Source organism: Populus nigra, chromosome 2 (assembly GCF_951802175.1).
Source record: "Populus nigra chromosome 2, ddPopNigr1.1, whole genome shotgun sequence".
Taxonomy (NCBI): domain Eukaryota; kingdom Viridiplantae; phylum Streptophyta; class Magnoliopsida; order Malpighiales; family Salicaceae; genus Populus; species Populus nigra.
The window spans coordinates 2578488-2605617 of NC_084853.1; the positions used below are offsets into that span (position 1 = coordinate 2578488).

General features: G+C 38.4%; 2 pseudogenes; one reads left to right on the plus strand and one right to left on the minus strand.

The window, feature by feature from the left end:
* Nucleotides 1-1914: 1914 nt before the first annotated feature.
* LOC133682454 (uncharacterized) overlaps nucleotides 1915-27130 on the minus strand; it is a 109829-nt pseudogene continuing 84613 nt past the window's right edge.
* On the plus strand, nucleotides 26036-26146 carry LOC133684373 (small nucleolar RNA R71; annotated as a pseudogene).

The following is a 27130-nucleotide window of genomic DNA, read 5'->3' on the forward strand; positions in this document are numbered from 1 at the left end:
TCCCCTTTCCCCCTTTCCCCCTTTCCCCTTCTCAACCGCTCCACCCTCTTCCCCTTCCTCTTCCCCTTCCCCTTACCCCAAAAGCAAGTGAACAATGGTTATCCAAGCTCTCCCTGTAGATCGTAAGCCCAGGAGGGCTTTTAGGAGTTATTTTATTGTGTCAAAATTGTATAGTTTGATTATTAATATACAAATATTTATTAACATCATCTGAAAAGGGAAGGGGAAACGATTGAACAATGGTTATCATTGTTACCATAGAACAGTCCGGTTTTTCTGGTTTTTTTGGCAAAAAACCGACCCAAACCGAACAAAACCGGTTCTCGATTCGGTCCGGGTTGTATTAATAAAAAATATTATTTTCTAGTTTGGTTGTATTTTTGGGTTAAAACCAGACCGAACAGGACTGTGAACACCCCTACACAAAAGTGATAGTGAAGCTAAGCTGGAGTACTAAGCTACTGATAATTACATACAACCCTTTAGCTGAACAATCCAGTAGGTCAACTTTTACCATTGATGGATTCCAAAAAACCACAATTCTGACATTGCTGGCAGCTGCAGCATTAGAAAGGAACTTCCAATGTTTCATCTGAAATTTATGCATGGAGGAAACCTCAGAAGAGTGCAATTTGGTCTTAAGAAGACCACAAACATCCATTTTATACTTCTTCATAAGGTTAACCTCCTCATGTTGCTTCAGAGGACTATTGAGTTCTTTGACATTCCAGCAATAGATAATCATCAACCAGTAGGAGAGGTAGGAGACTTCCTACCACTACCACTTGATTTGTGAGTACTACTCCTTATAGCCACAACTGGAGGAGCTGCTTTTTGAGTGGCCTCGTTACAAACCTTCTCCCCAGTCCTGACATTGCAGCCAGCAGAGGTGCTTTCACAAGGCTGCTCTTCTATTCTGATCAAAACAGCGGTTTGCAGCCAACCAACATAAGAGAGTCTAGTCATGGAAGAAGTTAATCTATCACTTAGCAGAGGTTTCCCCGGCACACCAGCAATCTTTGAGAGGCACCTAGGAGACCAGCAACTCAAGGGAAGATTAGGGAGTTTTGTAAGATCTCACATCGGAAGCGAGCGTCTGGAGCCAGGGCCTTATAAGTGCATGCTCACCTTGACTACTAAGATGTGTTTTGGGGCTATGTGTGGCTGCCAAGAACAAAACTGTGAGGGAGACCTGGGTGGAAGCCCTGGATTTGGGTGGACTAGGAGGCCCAAAGCGGACAATATCTTGCTAGTGAGGTGGGGTGTTACATGTGGTATCAGAGCTGAGGACGGCTCGTCTTAAGGTGGGGGGATTGTAAGATCCCACATCGAAAGCGAGCGTCTAGAGCCAGGGTCTTATAAGTGCATGCTCACCTTGACTAGTAAGACACATTTTGGGGCCATGCGTGGCTGCCAAGAACAAAACCGTAAGGGGGACCTGGGTGGAAGCCCTGGATTTGGGTCGACTGGGAGGCCCAAAATGGACAATATCTTGCTAGTGATATGGGGTGTTACAAGTTTGATCCAAACTGGAACTTTAGTCATCTCCGCGGAAGATAAATAAAAAAATTCAGCCATTAGTCTCACTAGTAATGGCCTACCATACACCAAATATGGACCTCCACCAAGAACAACTATTTTGTCATCAACATTACTGAATTTATAGATTAGCCAACCGGAGGCATGAATCGTAAATGTTGCTTTACACTGCTAGGTGCTACTAATAATATTATTCAAAGCTTTAAATCTTGGAGATTTGCCAGCAACATACCCAATAAGACAAGTTTTCCAAATAGCATAGTGATCATCCAAATCCTCTTCCAACGGAGAGTAAGACTTTGAATTATTTATGCTAGAAAAATGAATTAGCTTGGAACAATTTTCTAAACTAGGATTATTAGAGAACAAGTCCCCTCATTTGCCTGCAACATTTTTAGGTGGTTTAGGAATACCTAGAGTTTGGGGATCCGCTTGCCTAGGAACCCCTGAGTCTTTGTCTCGTGTCGTACTGGAATCGAGCAGAGCAGCTGGTAATGGCTCTTCACTAAGCACATCTTTCAAAAGAGCTGGATCCGGTTGGCCATCATAAGATCTGTCTTCTACAACATCAAATCCATCTTCTGCAACACATTCTTCGACCAAGACACGCTTAGGTGAAAAAGGTAGACTAGTGTCTCCAGTTGAAAAGGAGCCACTAGAGGCTTCTTCAGCATAAATGATATATTTTTCTGGGCTACATCCACCGGTGATGGGTTTGAGGACCGGTGACTTGGGTAAAGGAGCTGATCTTAGAACCTTCTGGGTTGGGGGTTGTGCCTCTAAAGCTAAAAAAGAGTCGGAGGAGAAAGTGTCCTACTTTGGGTGAGAAGACGAAGATGAAGGCTTTCGCTTGTTTCTAGCCATGGAAAGAGGCGGGAAAGAACAGTAAACGGAAATTATACACAGTAGAGAGGATTCAGTAGTAGTAAACCAAGGCACGAGGGAAAAATCTTCAAATAGAAGGAGAGCATCTCTCTCTAGTTTCTCTCTCAAGGCTTGTACATACTCTTTCTTTTTTTGATCAAATGTAAGAATTTATAAATCAAAATAAGCTGGAGAGCAATAGTACATATATACAGAATAAAACATTCCAAGGGAGCACATTACCTAAGGAAAAGGAGCCACTAAAGGCTTCTTCAGCATAAATGATGTATTTTTCCGGGCTACATCCACCGGTGATGGGTTTGAGGACTGGTGACTTGGGTAAAGGATCTGATCTGAGAACCTTCTAGGTTGGGGGTTGTGCCTTCAAAGCTAAAATAGAGTCGACGGATAAAGTGTCCTGCTTTGGGTGAGAAGACAAAGACGAAGGCTTTCACTTGTTTCTAGCCATAGAAAGAGGCGGGAAAGAACAATCAACGGGAATTATACACAGGAGAGAGGATTCAGTAGCAGTAAACCAAGGCGTGAGGGAAAAGTCTTCAAATAAAAGGAGATCATCTCTTTCTAGTTTCTCTCTCAAGGCCTTTACATACTCTCTTTTTTTAATCAAATGTAAGAATTTATAGATCAAAATAAGCTGGAGGGCAGCAGTACATATATACAGAGTAAAACATTCCAAGGGAGCACATTCCCTAAGAAAAGACTAAAACAAGCCTATCTTGCAAAACAAAGTTACAACACAAAAGGCATGTGCAGGGGAACACTCTCCCCCAGGACAAGCACACCGAAAACATAACAATGGAATAAACTCCCTTCTACTAACAAATAAACCAATCCAACGAACCAGCCTAACATCCTAAAAAGCTTGGGGGACAAGCGCCCATAGCTAACCTAGAAAACCAGCAGCACACCCAACCTGATCACAGGAACAGACTCTCTAAAATAGGCAAAAACCTATCCAGCAAACCAGCCTAACCACAACCAAGCTTAAGGTAGCAGAACAGCAACCCGAAATCAAACCAGTAGTAAAAGCAACTAAAGCTTAGACAACAAGCATCAGCTGACAATAAAAAACAGTATGAACCACAACCAAGCAGCCCAAACCAGCCTTTACACATAGATTAGAACAGCCACAAGCCAAGAATAACATCCCAAAATAGGCTTCCCGAAAGAAAAACTCCCACAAAACCTATAGTAAAGGATCCAGCAGCCAGAAAGCGAAGGCAACAAGCCAGAAATAAAAATACAAAGTCAGCAAACATGACCAACAGAAGGAAATTGACTTCGACCGGAATGGAGGAAGCTGAAAAGGAACCAAATCGAGAGCTCGAACACCTACAACCCAAACCAGCAGTGATAGCAATACAAGACAGCATAAACTACAACAACTGAAAGACAGGCCTATGAAGGCAACAACTGCATACAATATAAGTAAAGCCTATATTAGACTTTAGGATATATTCCTTGGCCAATATTCCACAAAAGAATAATATTTCAAAGCTAAGAGGAGGGGTTAGAAGTTGTGCTGCCTTGAATCCTGGAGTCAACCGAGGACGAGTTTTTGGAAGGTTGACCACTCATTCCTAATGACATCCCTGGTCGTCCAAAGGTAGAGGTGGCAGCAGCATTGCTTCTTGTCAAGTACTGCCTCCTTGGAGGTAATGCTGCGACAGTTTCAAAGTAATCTTCAGATACATGAACAACCTGAGGAGAGCCAGAAGAAACTTCAGGGGATCCTGGCTGTGAAGTCAACTTTGCCTGCTTATGTACAAAATGATCTGTACTCTTGTCTATAGCCACAGCTACCTCAGCAGCCATTAGGTCAATCTTTGGTTCCCCATGAGGTTCCTCCCTAGTTGTATGTTTTTCAACAGCTTTAGTGTCAGCTGAGGGATTAGAGCATCTAGAGGGAGCAGAAGGTGTTGGGGGATGCTTTTTGCGCTTATGACTAAAAGCTTTGTTGTATACTGAAGTGGAGTGTCCCAATGTTTTGCACTGTTTGCAGCACCTCGGCAGAGATTCATATAACACTGCCTGGGCTTTGGAAACACCATTAAGGAGAGTGATATCAATCGATGATGGCAATTCATCAAGTAAATCAATCTCAATCAACACTCAGGCATAGGAAAGCCGAGTCATGGAGGTTGTTAGAGAATTAGAATGCATTGGTTTCCTAATAACACTAGCTAGTTTAGAAAGACACAATAGTGATCAGCACTGAAGGGGAAGGTTAGGGAAACGAACCCAAACTAACATCCTAACCATATCAGAAGTGTCAAAATCAATATCCAATTTAGCATATCCTAACTAGCATCCTAACCATATCACAATAGTCAGACATAGTTTCAATATCAATAGCCTGCCATATATAGAGTAAGGCACTCCATTTAGCACTTCAGTCATATCCGATTCAGATGCAAACTTGAAAATGAGCCAACAAGAGTCATGCATGGAGAAATTTACATTACATTTCCAGGCAGAATTAACATACTTGGATATGGACATAATCTAGGAAATTTTCCAGCTATGAATCCAATTAAACTACACCGCCAAAATTCTTTGTGTTCACCCAAATTAGTTTTAAGGAATTGGCAAGATGATGTAGCAGTGTAATTAAAGAAATGCATTAGGGGAGGAAATGATGGAATGGTGGTACCTTTATGATATTGTGATGGAGAGGGGCCAAGGTTCCCTGAAGAGGTTTTACCTTGCGTTGGGGGAGTTAGCGAAGGAGCAGTTCCAACCATCGACCCGTTGTTAGGGTTACCAGCGCCTAATCATGAGCTTAGAGAACCAGTCTCAATGAAAGGACCATAGCGTGGTCTAATAGAGACAAGGGAGGTTAAAGGGTGTGCACATGGCTTAGAGGAAGATGATGGAGGAGAAGTTGGGGGTGACTGCTGTATATCCTTCTTTCGATGCTTTGTGCAAACCCTAGCTTCATTATTGGAATGAACAACATCTGCAAGAGTAATTGTTGTTCGTGGAGGGGCAAAGGAGGGTGAGGTGGACCTAAAAGGACCAAAGGAGTGCTGTCCACGAGGGGATACACTTCGTCTCAGGGTCTGTTGGGCATATGATGAAGAAGAGCGCGACGAGCAGAAATTATAATCACGTTGGGCGAACCGCAGCACCTAGGATTTTTCTTCTTTGACTTAGCCATGGAATAATTACACCAAAAGACCATAAGAAGAGATGATGAGAGTGCAGAAAGTAGGGGATGGAAACGTTGCACGAGGAAATGGAGAAATACAAACAATAGCGGGTTTTCCACTTTCAGCAACCGAGAGCTTCTCTCTCTTACCTCTCACCGACTGAGAGCTCTTTCTTCCTTGACATACTCTTTTTTTTTTTAACAAATGTTAGAATTTTATAGATCAAAAAGATAGACTAGCTGGAAGATCAGCAAGCCAATAATAAACCTGTACAGGACAAGCCAGAGGGAACAAGCTCCCAGCAAGTACAAAGAAAAGAACAACCTAAATAAACAGGCCATCGGTTATTTGAGGAACCCAAAATTTTTAGGTGCCAAGGATAACCAAGGCAAGCAAATGCCAACCACAAACTAAAAAAAAAAAACAGACCATAAACATATGAATGCTAGTATCCTTTACACAAAAAGCCCCAAGCCTTAAGCTAAGTACCACAAACCACCCGAGGACAGAAGTAAGTGGGCCCAGCAGCAAAGTGCGACATGTGAAGCTAGTATACATGAACCATGCAGCCTTGTAGAGACAAAACTCAAGTTGAAAATCATGAGCAACAGACATAGGGAGGATGCAAGGCAAAGTGGCGGGCCCAACAACAATCTTCAGCACATAGAAATACATGCATGTCAAATACTCCACCATGCACTCCCAAAACATCAACCGACATATAGTAGAGAGTAATCCCTCTCATGAAAGTGGAAGATGATGTAGAACAAGACTTGGAATCTTCTAACGACTGTATCAACATCTTTTGAATTGCCATAAAAAATTCTTCGGTTACGCTCCTCCCAAATTAAGTAAACCACTATGCCCAGCGAAACCCTTCTCATACGAGCTGTCATGTTCCGCTTCTTGGGGTGCAACCAATGAAGAGCACTAGACAGGGAGTTCATAGCCCTATTTATCTGTAACCATGCTATGATCATGGACCACAATTGACATGGCCATCTACAAAGGAAGAATAAGTGACTGTGAGTTTCTTCCTCCTGCCTACAAAAAAAACAGGTGGGATCAATAGGGAGGAATCTCAATCGATCCCGGGTGCAGAGTTTACCTAAAGCAGCTAACCATAAAATGAAACTGTACTTAGGTAAGGACCATTGCTCCCAAACCACCCTATGCCATAAAATAGTTGCACCCACCCACTGGTCTAAAGAATTGATATGTATGGACGAGAAAGGGGCCTGCACTTGTAGACTAACTGGTCATCAACTGGATAGATTCCTTTGGACTGCCACTACGAAGAGAAAGAAGGTCCTGGACCGAAAGAATGGACTTCCACAGTGGGGAGGAGTGCTGATTGGGTTGAGTAGTCCAAACATCTTCATGGCTTAAATAAAAGTGATGCACCCAATGAATCCATACCGAATTCATTTTAAGATGAAGATTCCAAAGTTGTTTGACAAGGAAGCTTCTATTATGAGCTTTAAGATCAAAAAGACCTAGACCTCCTTTCACTTTAGGCAGGCAGAGAAATTTCCATGCAACTAAGGCTGAACCATTTCTCCTAGTGTCTCCTGTCCATAAAAAATTCCTACAGATGCTGATGATTTTGTGAAGAACAATCTTTGGCATGGGAAAAATGTTTAGCTAGAAGTGAACTTTGCCAAAGAGCACAGATTGAAGAAGCTCAAGATGACCTGCATACAAGAGATGCTTGCCAATCAAGCTTTGAACTGTCAACTCCAAGGCATTTAGTAGAGGCGCAAACTGACTAGCTAATAACCGGTGAAGACTCAAGGGAACCCCTAAATAAATGAAGGGGAAAAGTCCTTTCCTGAAGCCTGATTCAGTAAAGAGACTCCAAATAAAAGATTTCTATGAATTTATTACCAGCCCCGAAGTTTGGCAAAAAAGAGTGGAGTTGCTGAAGAAGGCATCTAACTGATGAAGCATCACCTCGTGAGAGAAGTAGGATGTCATCTATGAAGCAAGGTGTGTAAGCCCTTGGGACTGGCATTTGGGATGAAATCGAAAGCCAGCTTGTTGAGAGGCTAGCTTTAGCATCCTAGAGAAGTATTCCATACAACAAATGAAGAGATATGGGGACAAAGGATCCCCCCGTCGAACACCACTTTTGACTAGGAAAAACTCATGAAGATCACCATTCACAACAACAGAGTAGGAGACAGTGGAGACACATTGCATGAGAAGGGAGACAAACTGGCTTGGAAACCCAAGCTGCAGAAGAAGGTTCTCTAGAAAAACTCATTGAACAGAGTCGAATGCTTTCCTGAAGTCCACTTTCAATAGGTAGCTAGGAGAGGATCATTTTTTGCCATACTCTTTGTTTTTATCAAATGTTAGAATTTTATAGATAAAAAAGATAGACTAGCTGGAAAACCAGCAAGCTAATATTACACTTGTACAGAAAAGCCAGTGGAAACAGGCTCCCAGCTAGCACAAAGAAAAAAATACAACCTAAAAACAACAGGCCATCGGTTATTTCAGGAACCCAAAGACTATAGGTGACAAGGATAACTGAGGAAAGAAAATTCCATCAACAAACCAACAGAACAAACCATAAGCAGATAGCTAACTCCCTTAACACAAAAAGCCCTGAAGTCATTTGCTGAAGTCCACATGTCACCCGAAGGAAGTGGGCCAACAACAAATAGTGGAACGTGAAGACAATATGCATGAGCCATGCAGTCACGTGGAGACGAATCTCAAGGATAAAAACCGTGGGCATCTAACACAGGGAGGATGCAAAACAAATGGCGGGCCTGACATCAATCTTCAACACGTAGAATTGCATGCATGACAAACCCTTCACCATGCACGCCCAAAACTGCAACATGCAAAGCCAAACCAGAGAGCGAACAAAATGCATGAGATTGATTGGCTATAAAGAACTGGATATCAACCATGCAGAGAACCCTGACAACCAGCTGCAGACTACAACAAATAGAATGCAATAGCTCCTGCTACCCAAAGATGAGACCTGTAGCCAACCATCCAAAATGTTCACCCAACAGCCAAGTGAAGGTGATCTGTTTCATGAAAATGAAATACAATATAAAACAAGATTCTATGGGTAGTGGTGCATGGTTGTTCTTAGTTGGTGGAGTGATTTTTCTGGTTAATTCCATTAACGAACGAGACCTCAATTTGCTAACTAGCTATGCAGAGGTGACCCTCTGCAACCAACTTCTTAGAGGGATTATGGCCTTCAAGGCCAAAAATGTTTAAGGCAATAACAAGTCTATGATGCCCTTAGATGTTCTGGGACGCATACGCGCTACATGATGTATTCAACGAGTCTATAGCCTTGGCTAACAGGCCCGGGTAATTTTTGAAATTTCATCATGATGGGGATAGATCATTGCAATTGTTGGTCTTCAACGAGGAATTCCTAGTAAGCATGAGTACACACCACCCGTCACTACTATAGATTGAATGGTCCGATGAAGTGTTCAGATCGCAGGGATGTGGGCGGTTTGCCACCACCGACGTCGTGAGAAGTACACTAAACCTTATCATTTAGAGGAAGGAGAAGTCGTAACAAGGTTTCTGGAGGTGAACCTGCGGAAGGATCATTGTCGAAACCTACCTAGCAAAACAACCCGCGAACTTGTGGCATGACATGCTAGGCTCTGAGGGCCCCCTCCCCTCTCGTCCTCGAGGGTCGTGGAGGGACGCATTTGCACTCTACGCGAAAAGCGCCAAGGAAATTGAGTACTAGGAACACGCCCCCGTAGCCTCGGCATGGTGGGTGCGCCTTCTTTTGGTGATAATCTAAACGACTCTCGGCAATAGATATCTCTGCTCTCGCATCAATGAAGAGCGTAGTGAAATGCAATACTTGGTATTGTCAGCCATGCGGCGACCACCTAGGAAGATGTTTTGCATGGGGCTGATGATGCCATCCAGGACATGCCCTATTCTGTCAGCTAGGATGTTTGAGATGATCTTGTACACTACGTTACAACAAGAAATGGGTTTGAAATTGCTGGCAGTCGAGACATGAGGAGACTTCGGTACCTAAGCTATGATAAAATGATTGATTTGCTTAAAAAGCTGGCTTGATTGGAAGAAGTTTCTCGCCGTAACATAAAGATCCTGACCAACCACATCCTAAGAAGTCTTGAAGAATAAAGCGGAGTAACCATCAGGGCCCGGGGATTTTGTATCACCAATACTGAAGAGGGCCTTTTTTATATCATCATTGGAGACAACAACTAATGAAGAAGCATGCAAGGTAAAATCAAGATAGGGACCATATCGAACAACAGACTCATCCAAAGGGGATGTGGTCCTCGAAGTACCTAGGAGTTGCTTGAAGAAGCTGACAAAGACATCCCTTACCTAACTCACTAAAGTTGTGAGGGAACCATCATTACAATGAATAGCAGGAATACAGTTCTTCTTGTGTTTCTGGTTCATCAAGGCATGGAAAAAGCTAGTCCCTTTATCGCTATACTTGAAAAAGTCACATTTCAATTTCTAGCTATAGAACATTTTCTCTAATGATTTAAGGTTGTCAAGCTCCAGGCAAAGCTTGTGATCCTGAGCCAGCAATTGTGCATTATCCCTATTGTCTTGCAGCAAAGATTGATGCTGCTCCAGGTCAGCTTCAGCCTTGCAAACTCTCTCTGAAATGTGACCAAAAGGAAGCTTGTTGAGCTGCTTCAGGGGACCCTTGAGAAGCTTGAGCCACTTGTATAAGACATACATTGGAGAGCCATAGACCGCAGCATGCCATTGCTCCAAGAGGAGGGATTTATAATCTTTGATACTGAGGACCAATGTTGACCGATATAGGAGATGATCAGAAAAGGCACCTGGGGTGCTGAAGGGAACATGGACTGATCGTTGAAGACTCAACCAGTTAGGATTCGCCAAAACCCTGTCAATTTTGCTCCATATCTTCCCATTGGTCTAGGTGAAATGGCTTTCTATGAAGTTGAGATTAGAGAGACCTAACACATAGCAACAGGTTGTAAAATTAGCAACTTCATATGAGGATACAAGTTCACCATTATGTTTATCCTCTTGAGATAAAAGATAGTTAAAATCACCCAGAATAATCCAGGGAGACTTTGGGCTCCATTTCTACAAGTCTTCCCAAAGAGCTTTGCGAGCAATAACAGTTTTATAGCCATAAACAAAAGTTGCAAGAAAAGTACATTGATTCACCAAGCTACTTATGGTGACGTGAAGACCCTGGGCAGAAAGATCAATGAGCTCCACCTTAATAGTGGAGGGGTTCCAAAAAACCAAAATGCATGCAGTGTTGGTTGCTGCAATATTAGACAAAAACCTCCTATTCCTTTATCGGAGCTTGTGCATTAAAGAAACAGCAGAAGAAGCCAACTTTGTTTCAACAAAACCACAAACATCTAACTTATTCTTCTTTATAAGGCTTACTACCTTATATTATTTGAGAGGGTTGTTGAGCCCTCTCACATTCTAGCAGTAGATCTTCATGAATGAGGGGGGATGGGAGGTAACCCCTCACCCCTGCCAGATACACCACCAATACGTTACTGAGCCCTTCTTCTTGAGGGCATACCAATTGAACGAGATGTGGAATGTCCTACAGCACCTGAGACATCCATAACTTTGTCCTTATCAGTCCTAAAGCCAACTAAGTCATTAGGAGTTATTAATGATATGGTGTGGAAAATAGAACTTGGAGGTGAAAGCTAGCGCTCCCTGTGAACCATATGAGAAGTTCCTTGAGTCGGGCAAGGCTTCACATGAGGGGACCTAGTCGAAGTTCTTGGGGGTGAAGGCTTGCGCCTAACTTTTCTGCTTTGAACAATTTCCCAACCACCAGAGTTAGGAGCTACAGCTCCATTCTCAGATACAAGCTCAGCTTCAACCTGCTTTGTATTAGGAGCACAATCAGGAGGCAAATATGACTTTGAGCAGTCAACAACAAGGGTGCCTCCTTGAGGTCCCAAAGAGTGGAAAATAGAATCTATGTCTTTGGAAACAAGAACAGGATTATGAGCCTGCTGTTTGCTTGGAACAATAGGAGGTGGAGATTTGGTGCAAGTTGAAGTAATGTGACCAAGGGTCCTGCAATGCTTGCAAAAACATGGTAGGGTTTCATAAACAACTTGTTAATGGAGTATGCTGCCATTTGACAGAGTAACTTCAATAAAGGCAGGTCAGATAACAAGTTGACTTCCACCAACACCGTGGCATAAGAGAGTCTTGACATAGAAGAGGTGAGCATGTCACTTTGAACGGGTTTACCAAGACCACTGGCGATCTTAGATAGACATTTAAGAGACCAGCACTAGAAGGGGAGGTTAGGAAATTTAACCCAAACTGGAATGGTGTGCATTTCAAAGGAAGAGAAATCAAAATATTCTGGCATTGCCCTGAGAATGAGAGGCCTGCCATAGACTAGATAAGGACCCCCAGATAAGACATTCAATTTGTCTGCATCATTAGCAAATTTGAAAATCAACCAACTAGAGGCATGAATTGTTAAGGATGCCTCACAACGCCATGTGTTAACAATAAGCTTTTGTAAGGCTTTAAATTCAGGAGATCGACCAACAATATAGCCAACAAGAGACATCTTCCAAAAGCCATATTTAGTGTGTAAATCATCATCAACCAAAGTACAGCCTCTAGTTTCAGTGAAAGTAGAGTAATGATGAGTTTAGGGCACCTGCTAGTGTTGCGATTAAACACAAAAAGATTATGCCAAGTGCTAGGAGATGGCTCTAGATGGTCACTTGCAGTAGCAGCCAAAGGGACATTGTCATCAATATGATGCACAAGAGCTGACAGGGCTGGGGCAACAACCTGAGCAGAAGCAACACATGTGGGGCAGGTAACAAGGGCTGGCTAGGTATCTGTAAGGGAGACAACAGGGACAGGTGGAGTTGCAAACACTGAAGGGTGCAGAATTTAGAGCCCCCCGCATAATCCTCCTCAGAAGAGTCAAAATCTACTTCCTTCTTATCAAAATCTTCATCATCAGAACAATCCTCCATAAAAACATGGTTGATGCTAGGGGATGGATCAACATGATATAAGGGCACATAACTGTGTACCGGAGAATGAATTTGATGATTAGGACAAGGATTTTCAGGGGCTAAGACAACAGGCAGACTTTGGTTTGAATTTGAATTTTGGGGCACTGTAGCATGAACAGTACAAGACGGGGCCGCTAAAGCTAGAATAGTGGAATTGTTTACAAGCTGAGAATCAGCTAGCAACTTTTGTTGTTTCAACTGAGATTTAGAGGGCCCAACCTTTTTCTTTTTGTTAGCCATAACCAGGAAGAAGCCAAGATTCAACCGATCGAAGAAACAAAAAAAGCAAACATTGGCAAGAGATCAAAAACACGAGGGAAAAACATCATTTAAAAGGAGAGTGTCTCTCTCTAATTTTTCACTCTAGATGTCTCTACTGAAAGCTCTTTCTTCTTTTTTTTTTTATCAAATGTAAGTAATTATATAGATCAAAACGTGACACAAAGCTGGAAACAAACATGTCAGATATACAAGCATGTACATATAAACAAGCAAAGGGAAAAGGCTCCCTTGATCAAATAAATACAACCAAATAGGGAAAAGGCTCCCTAAACAAAAACCAGCAAATTGCAAGCAGTTACCAAAAGCCTAATAGCTAAACCCCAACAGCTAACAATGCAATCAGCAGCAAACCAATCGGGCATTTGACTTCATCATCAAACAACTATCCAAAAAGATCATGACCATATAGCAACCAACAAGCAGCCATGAAGAACAAAAATTACAGAATGTAACCCAGCAGGCCATTCAGTAGCAGCATGCCTCCCAAAACAGGAGGAGGCATTGAAAACAAGTAAAGCAAGTAACAATGGCAGTGACAACCCATGACATCCAAAAATATAAAGTATAGCAGGGCTAGAACCAAATACCCCTATGGCAACTTGCATGAAGATGGGACCAACCAATCCAGACGAGGCAGCCAGACATATGAGACTGGCATGTACACCCTGAACGTGGAGAGCATCCAGCAAGGAAGGAAAAGCTTCAAGCAACAAGGAGAGGCCTAGGCATACCTACTAAGACTTCCCAACACCGAGACAGGCAGCACAAACAAACCATAGCTAACATTGCAAAGGAATCAACCAATCAATAGAAACATAACAACAAAGTAGAAATAACTCAAGCAAACCAACCCCAGTAGTCAACAATAGTAGCATCCTGCAAAGGTGATGAAGTGTGAACTAGGCTAAGGAAAACCCAAGACGGCTTTCAGCAGTACCCTAACAGTCCACTACATACCAAGGATAGAGTCCAGCAAACCAAGCTGCGAGGAGCAGCACCTAAAAGCCTGCCAACCTCGGAGGGAACATCAGGGTGCATATAGCAGCAACAATCAAACCAACTATCCAGCTACAAAGAGCATGGCAAGACCAAGCTGCGTAGTGCAGCTACACAAAGATAGAAAGTGGAGCCAAAAGACTGCATCCAATCTGACCAAACATTTGGGGAGAGAACCTCACCCGAATAGGTCCCTGCAACATGCAAAGAAATCCTTCACCAAGTAGGACTCCACACATATCCAAATTCACACCACAACTACACACAAGCAGATTAGACATGACAAACAAACCAGTCAAAACTAGCAACTCCTGTTGTGATCAGAACCGACCAAATAGCCATCAACAAGTAGTCTATACAGAGATGACAGGCGAAGACTCCACCAAAATCAATCAGTAGGAACAACAGGATGAAGAAACCAAACCTAGTGGCTTACCAACATTCCAACATAAAGTTCACACCACCAAAAGATAGTACACCCACTAAGCATATCCCTTATCTCCAGAAGACAAACATCATTGCAGTTACAAACAGCAACAGGCAGACTGAGAACAAAACCACAAACTGGACACGAGGATCTAATATAAGAAGGTTGGGCTCTATGCTAATAGAGCATAAAAATAACAACCTTAGAGAACCATCCACTCCAGTAGCCCAATCAATAGAAGGGGAACCAAAGACAGAACAAGTGAAAGAACTGCAGAAGCAAGCTAAACTAGCACATAAGATGACAGCAGCAACTACCAAAATACCAACAACCAGCCAAGCAAGCATGTTAGCTTCAGCATACAAAAGGGAGCTTTTACCATCCAGGAGCCATAGATTACTGGCCCCAAGGACCACAAAGACCAAACTACATGAGGAGAAAGGCCTTATGTTGGTTAGAGGGTGTTGAAACCCTCTGATAAATCATCATACAGAGATAGAACAAAGAAGAAGGAGCAGGAGTTGTCCCACCTCATCCCCTTGCATCATCAGAAAAACCCAAAAGCGCAAACCAAAAAATGAAGTTACAATACTGGTGAACAGAGCCCTAAGATAGAGGGTTGAGAAGTACCTGGACCTTGAACACCAGTAAATAGGTCAAAAACCTAGCTGATTGCATCAGTGGTGGTAGAGGAATTCTCAAAGGCGACGACAGAGATGGACTCTTCACCTTCAAGGGAGTCAACACCGGACTCATCAAGACCATCGTCCACTAGAGATGATAAGGACACGATCCCAGATCCGTCTCTAGGGGTTGGAAAGTGACTAAGATTTGAAGAATCTAAAACTGCCGAAGCTGGAGGTAAGATGACACGATCAAAGAGTTGATGTCTTATCCCAAGTGCAGGAGTGTCGAAGTAATAAATAACCCGGCAAGACCGGGGTCAAACCACAGAGAGGTGAATTGTATAAATTACAAATAAAGAGAAAGATTTGAAGATAATAATAACAAAAAAGGAGTTGAAGAGAGTTTTGGGAAGTGATATTGATATAAGGATTAAACAATAATAAAACAGATGTCAAGGTTAAAGGATCTACTAATGGTATTTTAAATAAATATAATATAAACTATTTTTATTACTCAATTGGAAACCACACACAAAAGAGGTTTCAATTGGATGATTTATCATTATTAGCTCATTATAAATTATTAACATGATCATATTAATCATCTTATCTAAGTAACACCATACTTATAAATATCATCAGGCATTTATGTTGCTAGCTTATGTTAACAACAAATCAAGTTCCTATCATAACAACGATGTCGGCCGAAAACTATGTAGGATCAAGCATTTGATGTACCAAGTGTTATACAATATAAATCTAGATTAACCATTTAACAAGCAAGGTATTAAGAATTAGTAAGATAAAAAGATAAGACATACTAATAAAAAAATTTGTTGGATATAAACATTAAAGTCCATTTTGAGTTTATATTATACCTATTCACCCAACAAAAGAGGGCCTTGCCAGAAAGACTATGAATCTGAAAGGTGTGGAATCCTTTCTCTTCGTGGAAAACAAGGGTTGAACCCGTAATGTTAACAACATTAGTAAAACCTTTTCACCTTGACATAATTAACTTAGCTAAACATAATGAAGAAGAAAAACATAAATAAACAAGATAAGAACATGATTATGATATAAGTTAACTAAGTATATGAAAAGAAATGAAAAAACATAAACAAGAGATTAATATAACATGAAAGAAAACTTGAACATTACAAAGATATAAAGAGAGAAAGCAAGAACATGATTTTGATATGAAAAATAATATGACTAAATACATGGCAAATGCCTCCTTTTATAGGTTAAGATTCAGAACTATTGATTGGTGGATTAAGAAAAAAGTTGGTGGCCAACCATTGATTTGGTGGCTGGTTTTTGACATTGTTGGCTCCTGGTTATTGATATTGTTGGCTGGTCAAAACATCATTACTAACATCAAAATTTGAGCCTTTTTTCCATGAAAGCTGTGGGCAATTGTCTTAGCTTTCCAACAAAAAAAACCAGAGCTCATTTCGACTTCTAGAACTCAAGATATGAGCTGAAAACCGAACAGTGTCTGAGCTGCAGGACAGGTTTCGACTTCTTCGTTGTTGCTAAGATTTGAACTTGAAAATAGCAGAATTGATCTTGGATTCTTCATGAAAGTTTTAGGTCTATATCTTATCTTTTCATACGTATAAAGTAGACCTAAATCCGAGTTATACAACTCCAGTGATGATGCAATAACCGAATGGTGTTCCTGAACCAACATCTTTTCTCTTAGCTTAGTCCTCTTTTTATCTCTTCACTTTCAATAGTTAATCACATCAATCAATCCTTTGAATTATGAGATATACCTGCATTTGAAACAAGCATTTACCATAAATTAAAGATATATTGTATTATCAGACTTGTTATTATAAAACATGCTTTAGTTAGGGAATTTAATGATACTTTAGAGCAATACGATGATATAAAGCCTTAATAAAAATGTATTTTTAAATACTAATCACACCCCCAACCAGCTTATTACTAGTCCCTAGTAATCAAAGCATTAAAATATAAAAACAATTTGCAAGTTCCACAAAGTAAGGCATTCATCATTTAACTTCCATTAATCATTCAAATAAACAAACTCTCATTAAATTTATATATCTACTTCATACTTCTTAAACAAGATATTAACAAACCTTCTTTTTGTGCTCAATAAATCAAAACATAGCTATGAAGCTTTTTATGGAAGAAAACAAAATTTTGTTCCAATGTTTAAGGTTAACTTCCTTAGGTTGGGATTATTATCTTTCTTTTTTTTTAAGCAAGAATTTATAACACAATGTATCTTGAACCTATGTAACGAGCTTTTAGCTAATGACTCCCAGACCAGTTGGTCTTAGGGCATCAGGTGTTGAGGCATCCCTACGAGCTTAGTAACTCGGGTTACAGATACTAATACGTAGATAGTGCAATGTTTGATTTCCTTAAGCTTTTCTTCTTAACCCATGTAACAAGCACTAGGTCAATAACTCCCAAGTCAGTTGACTTTAGGGTACTAGGTGTTAAAACACCCCTACGGGCTTAATTGCTTAAGTAAAGGAGGCTACGAAACCAAACTTATCTACTTTTTTATTTATTCAATTTGTTATTATTATTTTGTTTTTGTTTTTGTTTTTGTATATTATTGTAAATCCCGAGAAAAAAAAACAAGGCTGGATTAAATTAAAGAAAATAAACTAAAATAAAAAGAAATGGGGGCAAGAACGAATACACTTAAAGAAAATGGGGCCTAAATGCAAATAAGAATAATTATAGAGCATAAATACTCCTATTCTCACCAAAAACAGATCTGCAGCTACGTAAAGAAAGAAAAGAGGGAGTTTTTATATCTATTTTTACAAATCAAGAGAGAAACACCAAAATTTTAAAAAAAAACCCATCCCAGATTGAGGGTCATAGGTGAAATAAACCCTGGTGGGAAAGGGATTAACAAGAAAAATTGAACAAGAAGAGAAGAGGGGAGGGTCGGTTGTCATTAGAAAGAAAAGGAGGGTTTGAAGCTGTGATTCGCATCAGGAGGGACCACAAACGTGGTGCAATAGCAGCAGCAGCGAGCACGAGTAAAGCTTCTATTGTAGGTAGGTGATTTACACCTATGCTTCCTAGTTAAATTCCATGATTTAATATATTTTGATGTGAAATGTGAATTACTGAATGTATGTGTATTCAAGGTGAAAAGTTGTTATGTGAATTGCCAAGTGATGAAATTATCACTGAAAAAGGAAATATGAGAAGTGTGATTTGAGGCATAAACTAGCATACATTGAGTGTATGTTAGGATCCCGGGTAAGGGGATCACAATGGAATGGTCAACATACATTTAGTGTATGATAAGGATTCTGGGTAAAGGGATCACCTTATATCGACTCCTATGGGGTGGTGATGACGATACCAGTGAAATTGGTATCGGTAATGTGATAAGTAAAAGTAATCACGTTGATCTTATAAGGTCTGGAATGAAGGTTGATAGTGGCAGAGGGAACGATTATTAATAGTTTGAATAAGGAATAGATTTTAAATAAATAAAAAACTAGAAGGGAGAAGTAAATGAAATATCAATGCATGTTACCCTGTTGAAAGTATTAGATATTCATATTTTTATATTTATGGTGATATTCACCTTGCAATAATATGTATTTTGTTTCAGGATCATCGCATGCACGACAAGAGTAGATCCTAGCTTATGTTCCCTTTTTGAAGTCTAGGTTCTAGGGAGTATACCCTTGTATTTTGTAAACATGAAAATGATTGTACAACTTAATTTGTATAATAAATGTTTAAACTTGATTGGATGAATTTAACGTTGTAGTTTATATAATCATGTTTCATGTCTATGAATTTATATTTATTTAAATTATCCATCCATAATGATATTTTTGTTATATCATGCATATCATAAATATTATGGTTGATAGGTGTGAGTATAATTGTGGAATTGAAACCCAGGTTGATTGGGTCGGGAATTAAGTTATGAGATGCGAACTGTTAGAAGTGTAAACAGGTTACATGTCTGTAATTTGAGACCTTCCGGTATAGGGGGAACTCCGTTGAAATTCCGGTAGATGTTAACACGAAGACCATGAATATGTATATAAAAAAAATTTAACTACTCTGTTTTTCTATTGAAATGAGATTGTGGTTTTATCCCAGAAATGGGGGATGTTACAATTATATACTATCCCTTTCCCTTAGTTGTTACCTTTAACAAAAGAACATAAATAATGTAATAATCCAATGTGCAACTCACAATCATATGTTAAAGTGTGCGTGTGAAAATGAAGGTTTTAAGAATACTTGTTAAATGAATATATGAGCAGAATCAAGTGATAACAATGCGAGAGTTTATAAACTTGAATATTTCAAGAAGTATTATGAAAGAACTTGTTAAGAATGTTTACTAAGATGCGTCTTAAGAGTCACTAAAGTTCCTACTTTACTCTGCCATCCTAGTAACAATAGGTTTGCAAATGGTTGTAATAATAGAAAACATAGTTGGTTAATTTTTTTTTCTTTTTTAATATCAACTACTACCCTCTCCCCCCAACCAAAATGAGACATTGTCCTCAATGTTCTAAGGTAGAAAGATAGAGTATAGAAGACATCACCTGAAACAACGATTACTGAAAAACCTGAAACACACTTAAACAAATATAAGAAAGAACAAAAGACAAATTTTATGTTAATAATAAAATCAAAAGACACAATTTTTCACAAACTAAGGCTCAAATCCAATCTAAGCTTCTTACGGCATTCTGTGATTGAGCAATTGAGTCGACTCATAGAGGAATCAACTACAGGGATGAAAGATTGAAGTTCATCAATCAATTGCTTAGCAGTAGCAGCAGAGATGAGGATTTGTCGCGCTGAAAATGTTAGAAATTGTTTCCACAGCATGATCAAGAAAAGACAGTAAAGTATTATAAAAACCATTAACATTTAGCAAACCTATAAGTTTCTAGTGAATGTTCAGTTGAGCTCAAGATGAAATATGAAATATCTCTTCTAAAGTTCCCAATCCACCTGGTAAAGCAATGAAGGCGTCAGCATGGTTAAAATTATAGACATTCGTTCAGATATTGTGGAGACTTGTAGTTCCTCTCCGACTGTTTTTCCAATGATGTCCCCTTCAACTAAAGCTTTGGGGACGACCCCCAAAACTTGACTGCCTCCTAAAAATGCTGTTATTAAAACTTTCCCCATTAACCTAAGGCTGCCTCCCTCATACACTAAATGAATCTTTCTCTCAGCTAGTACCCGACCAAGATGATTTGCTGATTACTCTTTTTCTTTCCCAGGACTGGATCAACAAAAAACACAAATATTTTTTATTTTAGGAACAGAGGAACCTACCATTGCTGATTAAATGAATGGGTTGAGTAGAAATGATGGAAAAGAAGAGAAGATTTTATAGATAAGAAATTGAAAATGCAATCATACCACCTATATGTAGGCTAGCTAGAGTCTCACTCTCTCTCTCTCTCTTTCTCTTTTTTTTTTATAAAACATGTGTATGTACAAGTAGTTGTGATTGTGGCTCACATCTTCCCTTGGTTTTACGTCCAAGAACGACTTAAACGCCCTCTATGAGTCGGGGATAGGCTTCCCATCTAGTTTTCTTAAAAACTGACAAACATGGTCTTTTTTAGTCAGATTCCCAAGACTAAGTCGATCATGTTCTTTATGAAAATGAGGCTATAAATCATGAATTGCACGATGCACATCTCCACTAGGATGCGTCTCAAGAGTTAATAGAAGATTATCTAAAGACTCCTTACTTAAACCATCCTTAATGGATTGTATTTTATCTTCACGGTTTATAGATACCATTCCTAAAGAACAACATTTTGCATTACAAGTCCATCTGACACATCGGTGACAGACTTTCAGTCATTTTGCACGATGTTTCTTTGCAAAAGTGCTTTTACCTGTCCCAGGCATGTGTGAAATAAAAGTATTGGAAGACTCACCTGATAATCGGACCTTTGCTTTAATTAGCTAGCGAATATCTTCAGGAATTCCATGGTTCATTAACAACCTCAATTTTTCACACCCAGCACGGTAAATTTTTGTAATCGCATTCTGAGGTAGAGTGGGAAAATACTTTTTCAATTTTTCAAGAGTGGTGTCCATTTTTCAAAAGAGAAGTGGAGAAGAGATGCAAAGAAAAGAGAAGGAACAAGGAATTGAACTAATATATACACAGATATCAGTTATCATGGGAAACTGAAAGAATTGACATAAGAGTCACAGAGTACCATTATCCGCAATTTAATTGAGGTTGGAGAAAGACTAGCAAAACAAGAGTCACACCAAAAGAAACATAAAAACAATGTGAGAAAAACAATATAATCAACCTTTATATACAAGATCATTCAAACCAATGGATTCAATTTCACTAGAAAAATTATCAAAGTAAGCTTTCAAACGATGTCCATTTACCTTAAAAACATTGTCATTCTTTGGATTCTCAATATCAAAGGCCCCATAAGGATACACATGTTTTCACAATAAATGGACCGCTCTATCTTGATCTTATCTTTCCAGGAAATAAATGGAGTTGAAAATTATAAAGCAAAACTTTTTGACCAACATCAAATGTTTTTCTCAAGATTCTCTTATCATGAAACTCTTTGATTCTTGCTTTATGAATTTTTGAATTTTCATATGCATCATTTCTTATTTCCTCAAGCTCATTTATTTGTAACTTACGTAGCTGGCTAGCATTATCCAAGTTTGAAGTGAAAGCTTTAATAGCCCAATAAGCTTTGTGTTCAAGTTCCACAGGCAAGTGACAAGGTTTTTCATAAACCAACCTATAAGGTGACATACCTAATGATATTTTAAAAGCAATGCGATAAGCCCAAAGTGCATCATTAAGTCTTAAAGACCAGTCTTTCTGATTAGGGTTTATTATTTTTTCCAAGATTTGTTTGATCTCCCTATTAGCAAGTTCTACTTGTTCATTTGTCTAAGGATGATAAGGGGTGGCAACTTTGTGTGTGATTCCATATTTCTTCATTAAAGACTCAAATGGCTTCTTACATAAATGTGTTCCACCATCACTTATCATGACCCAAGGGATTCCAAATCGACTCAAAATATTTTCTTTCAAAAACTTGATCACTGTTTTATGATCATTGTTACGACTTGGAATTGTCTCTATCCATTTTGAAACATAGTCTACTGCAACTAATATGTACACAAAACCAAATAATGGAGGAAATGGACCCATAAAATCTATTCCTCAACAGTCAAAGATTTCAATGACAAGAATAGTATTTAAAGGCATCATGTGACGTTTTGAAATAGATCCTAGCTTTTGACAATTTTCACAAGTTTTGCAGAATGCATGTGTGTCCTTGAACATGATGGGCCAATAAAATCCACATTGTAAGATTTTTACAGTTGTCTTTCTTGATGAGAAATGTCCCCTATATGCCTTAGAATGACAAAATTTAATGACACTACTTACCTCATTGTTGCGAATGCATCTTTGAAATATTTGATCAGGATAATATTTGAACAAGTATGGGTCATCCCAATAAAAGTTCTTCATTTCGTTCAAGATTTTTCTTTTGTCTTGAGTACTCCAATGAGCTGGAAAATGTCCTGAAACAAGAAAATTAACAATATTAGCAAACCAAAGCATTGTAGAGACAGAAAGTAAAGATTCATCAGGAAAGTAGTCATTGATTGGTGTGATGTCAGATCTTGAATCAGTTGTCAATCTTGACAAATGATCCGCGACAACATTTTCAGTGCCTTTCTTATCCTTAATTGTGATATCGAATTCTTGAAGTAACAAAATCCACCGCACTAATCTAGCTTTAGAATCCTTCTTAGAAAGAAAATATTTCAACACTGCATGATCGCTAAAAACAACAATAGGTGAGCTAACAAGATAAGATCTGAATTTTTCACATGCAAATACTACTGCAAGTAATTCCTTTTCAGTGGTAGTGTAATTTATTTGAGCACTATTTAAAGTTTTACTTGTATAGTAAATCACATAGGGTTTCTTATCTTTTCTTTGTCCTAAAACAGCACCCACGACATAATCACTAGCATCACACATTATTTCAAAAAGTAATGACCAATCAGGAGGTTGAATGACAGGAGCAGAAGTAAGCAAGTTTTTAAGTTTAACAAAGGCTTCTTCACAATGTTCAGTCCATTCAAAAACATTATCCTTTGTTAGAAGATTACACAATGGCTTATATATTACACTAAAATCTTTGATGAACCTTCTATAAAAACCAGTATGACCTAAGAATGATCTAACATTTTTAACAGGTTTTGGTGTTGGCATGTTGGCAATTAACTCGATTTTAGATTTGTCAACCTCAATTCCTATTGATGAAACAATGTGACCAAGTATAATGTCGTTTCTTACCATAAAATGATATTTTTCCCAATTCAGCACAAGATTCTTCTTTTCACACCTATTCAAAACATTTTCCAAGTTATTTAAACAATCATTAAATGAATCACCAAAGATAGAAAAATCATCTGTAAAAATCTCAAGAAAACGTTCAACCATATCACTGAATATGCTAAGCATGCATCTTTGAAACGTGGCTGGTGCATTACATAATCCAAACGGCATCCTTCGGTATGCAAACGTACCAAATGGACATGTGAAAGTAGTTTTCTCTTAATCTTCAAATGCAATTTTAATTTGGTTATAACTGAATAGCCATATAGAAAACAATAAAATTTATGACCTGCAACTCTTTCTAGAATTTGATCCATGAAAGGTAAAGGAAAATGATTTTTTTTAGTCATTGAATTAAGTTTCCTATAGTCAATGCACATGCGCCAACTAGTAATAGTTCTAGTTGGAATTAACTCATTCTTCTCATTTGTTATCACAGTAACTCCATACTTTTTAGGTACAACTTGGGTAGGACTTACCCATTTGCTGTTAGAAATAGGATAAATGATTCCATTATCTAGAAGCCTAATGACTTCATTCCTCACTACTTCTTTCATATTAGGATTAAGCTTTCGTTGCATTTCTCTAGAGGGTTTAGCATTTTTCTCCAAATAAATCTTGTGTGTGCAAATCAAAGGACTAATTCCTTTTATGTCCACTATGGTCTATCCTAATGCATTTTTGTGCATTTTCAGAGTTTGTAATAACTTACCTTCTTGATAAACATTAAGTTTGGAAGAAATTATTACTAGAAAAGTTTCATTTTCTCCCAAAAATGAGTATTTGAGATTAAATGGTAATGGCTTGAAATCCGGTTTTGGTGGTTGAACACTTGAAGGTATGGACTCAATTGATCGTGGTGGCAATTCCTCAATTTTTGGTCTCTAACTATTTGCCTTTGATTCTTCATGAAAATAAACCATTTGCAAATCTTCAGATTCATTAAACTTAATTTCACTAGAAGTATTTTCAAATTGATCACAAATTAATTTTTCAATAAAATCTACTTCCTGTAAATCATTATCATCTTCAGGTTGCTTGCAAATGTTAAAAACATTCATCTCCAATGTCATGTTTTCAAAAGATAACTTCATCACTTCATTCCTACAATTAATCAATGCATTAGAAATTGCAAGAAATGGACGTCCTAAAATAACAGGAATTGAATTGCATGCTTCAACAAGTTGTGTATCCAACACAATAAAATCCACAGGAAATATGAATTTATCAACTTGTACTAACATATTTTGAACTATTCCTCTAAGTACTTTTACAGATCTATCAGCAAGTAAAAGAGTTACAGAAGTAGGTTTTAACTCACCTAGATTGAGACTTTGAAAAACCGAATATGGAAGTAAATTCACACTAGCTCCAAGATCAAGTAAAGCTCTATCAATTTTATGTTCTCCAATAAAGCAAGAAATTGTAAGACAACCAGGGTCTTTATATTTCAAAGGATTATCATTCTGAAGAATGGCACTTACTTGTTCGGTTAAAAAGACTTTCTTTTTCACATTCAGTTTTCTCTTCACAGTGCACAGATCTTTCAAAAATTTAGCATAAGACGGTACCTATTTAATAGCATCTAACAAAGGTATATTGATCCTTACCTATTTGAAAGTTTCAAATATTTTAGAATTGTGATTAACTTTTCTTTGTTTGGTCATGGCATGAAGAAATGGAAGTGCTGGTGGGGAATCAGTCTCTTCCTTGCAGTATTCAGGTTCAACCTTTCCTTACCCTCAGAGACTAACTCATCTTCTTTCTCACAAGGTTCAAGGATGGGTTTTTCTATAACCTTACCACTACGAAGAGTAGTGACTGATTTGACTTGATCCATATGTTGGCTTCCGGAACCACTTGTACTTGAATTGTATTGCCCTTTGGGATTTTGCTGGGGTTGAGATGGAAACTTACCTTTCTCCTAAAAACTAAGAGCAGATGTGAACTTTGCAAGAGTATCTTTTAGATCTGCCATGGTTTGAGCATTTTAAATGTTGATTGTCTCTTGCTTTTCAATGAATACATGTAGTATTTCTTCAAGATTTCTTCTAGGAGGGGGAACATAAGAAGGTGCATATCCATAAGAATTTTGAAAATTATGATGTGCTTGAAATGGTGGCTATGAAGTTTGTGCATTATTGTTATCGCTCTTCCAACTGAAATTTGGGTGATTTCTCCAACCAGGGTTGTACGTTTGCAAGTATGGGTTATGACTTGGCCTTTGGAAACTATTTAAAGCATTGACTTGTTCATGGAGACATTCCTTAAAAGAAGGTAAAGTTGGAGAATCATTGGTTGAGTGTTCATTAGTTTCACAAATTTGACACACAATTTCTTGAACAGATTTTAATTGACCACTCCTTTTCAATTCTAGTGCCTCGACTTTTCTAGCTAAAGATGCAAACTTGGCTTTGAGATCATAATCTTCCCTAAGGTTATACATGCCTCCACCAGATGTATGAGGTTGAGTTTTACCTGGTGCCTAACAAGTACTTATGGTGTCCTAATTTTGAGCATTTTCAGCTAGCAAGTCGAGGTATTCCATTGCTTCATCGGGGTCTTTATCTTTAAAAGTTCCATTGCACATCAATTCCACCATTTGCCTATCTTTAGGTGTTAATCCTTCATAAAATTGTGAGACCAATCTCCATGTTTCAAAACCATGATGAGGACAGGTATTAAGCAAGTCTTTATATCTATCCCAACACTTGTAAAATGTTTCTCCTGGTTTTTGAGTGAAAGTGGTGATTTGTCTTTTGAAAGAGTTTGTTATGTAAGATGAAAAAAAACTTCTTTAAAAATTGTTGTTGCATTTCATCCCAAGCACGAATGGATCCTGACCTAATATTTTGTAGCCATGTTTTAGCTTTATCTTTTAATGAAAAAAGAAAAAGCTTTAATCTGATGGTGTTCATACTACAATTTAAGTCATTATAGATGTTACAAACTTCTTCAAATTCTCTTAAATGCAAGTATGAATTTTCTAATTCCAAGCCATGAAAAGTGGGTAAAAGTTGAATAATACCTAGCTTAAAATTAAAATGAGATGCATCAGGAGGAAAAACTATACATGATGGTGCACTTGTTCTTGTTGGATTCATGTGATCTTTAAGTGTTTTCACACGATTATTCTCATTATTCTCATTATGAATTGACTGGTTATTTTCTTCGGCCATGTTTTTTTAAAGAAAATGAGGATTTCCTAGAAAGTCTACTACTTAATGTATGTGTCCAAACTCTCATACAAGTGCAAAAGAAAAGAAAAGAAAAAGAACAAAAATTAGAAAAACAAATAAAAGTAAAAACAAAAGAAAATAAAAGAAATATATAATTTTTACAATACTTACCTTCCCGGCAACGACACCAAAAACTTGACATGATCAAAGAGTTAATGTCTTATCCTAAGTGTAGGAGTGTCAAAGTAAAAAATAACCCAGCAAAACCGGGGTCGAAACACAAAGAGGTGAATTGTATAAATTACAAATAAAGAGAAAGATTTGAAGATAATAATAACAAAAAAAGGAGTTAAAGAGAGTTTTGGGAAGTGATATTGATGTAAGGATTAAACAATAATAAAACAGATGTCAAGGTTAGATGATCCACTAATGGTATTTCAGATAAATATAATATAAACTCTTTTTATTACTCAATTGGAAACCACACACAAAGGAGGTTCGAATCAGATGATTTATCGTTATTAGCTCATTATAAATTATTAACATGATCATATTAATCATCTTATCTAAGTTACA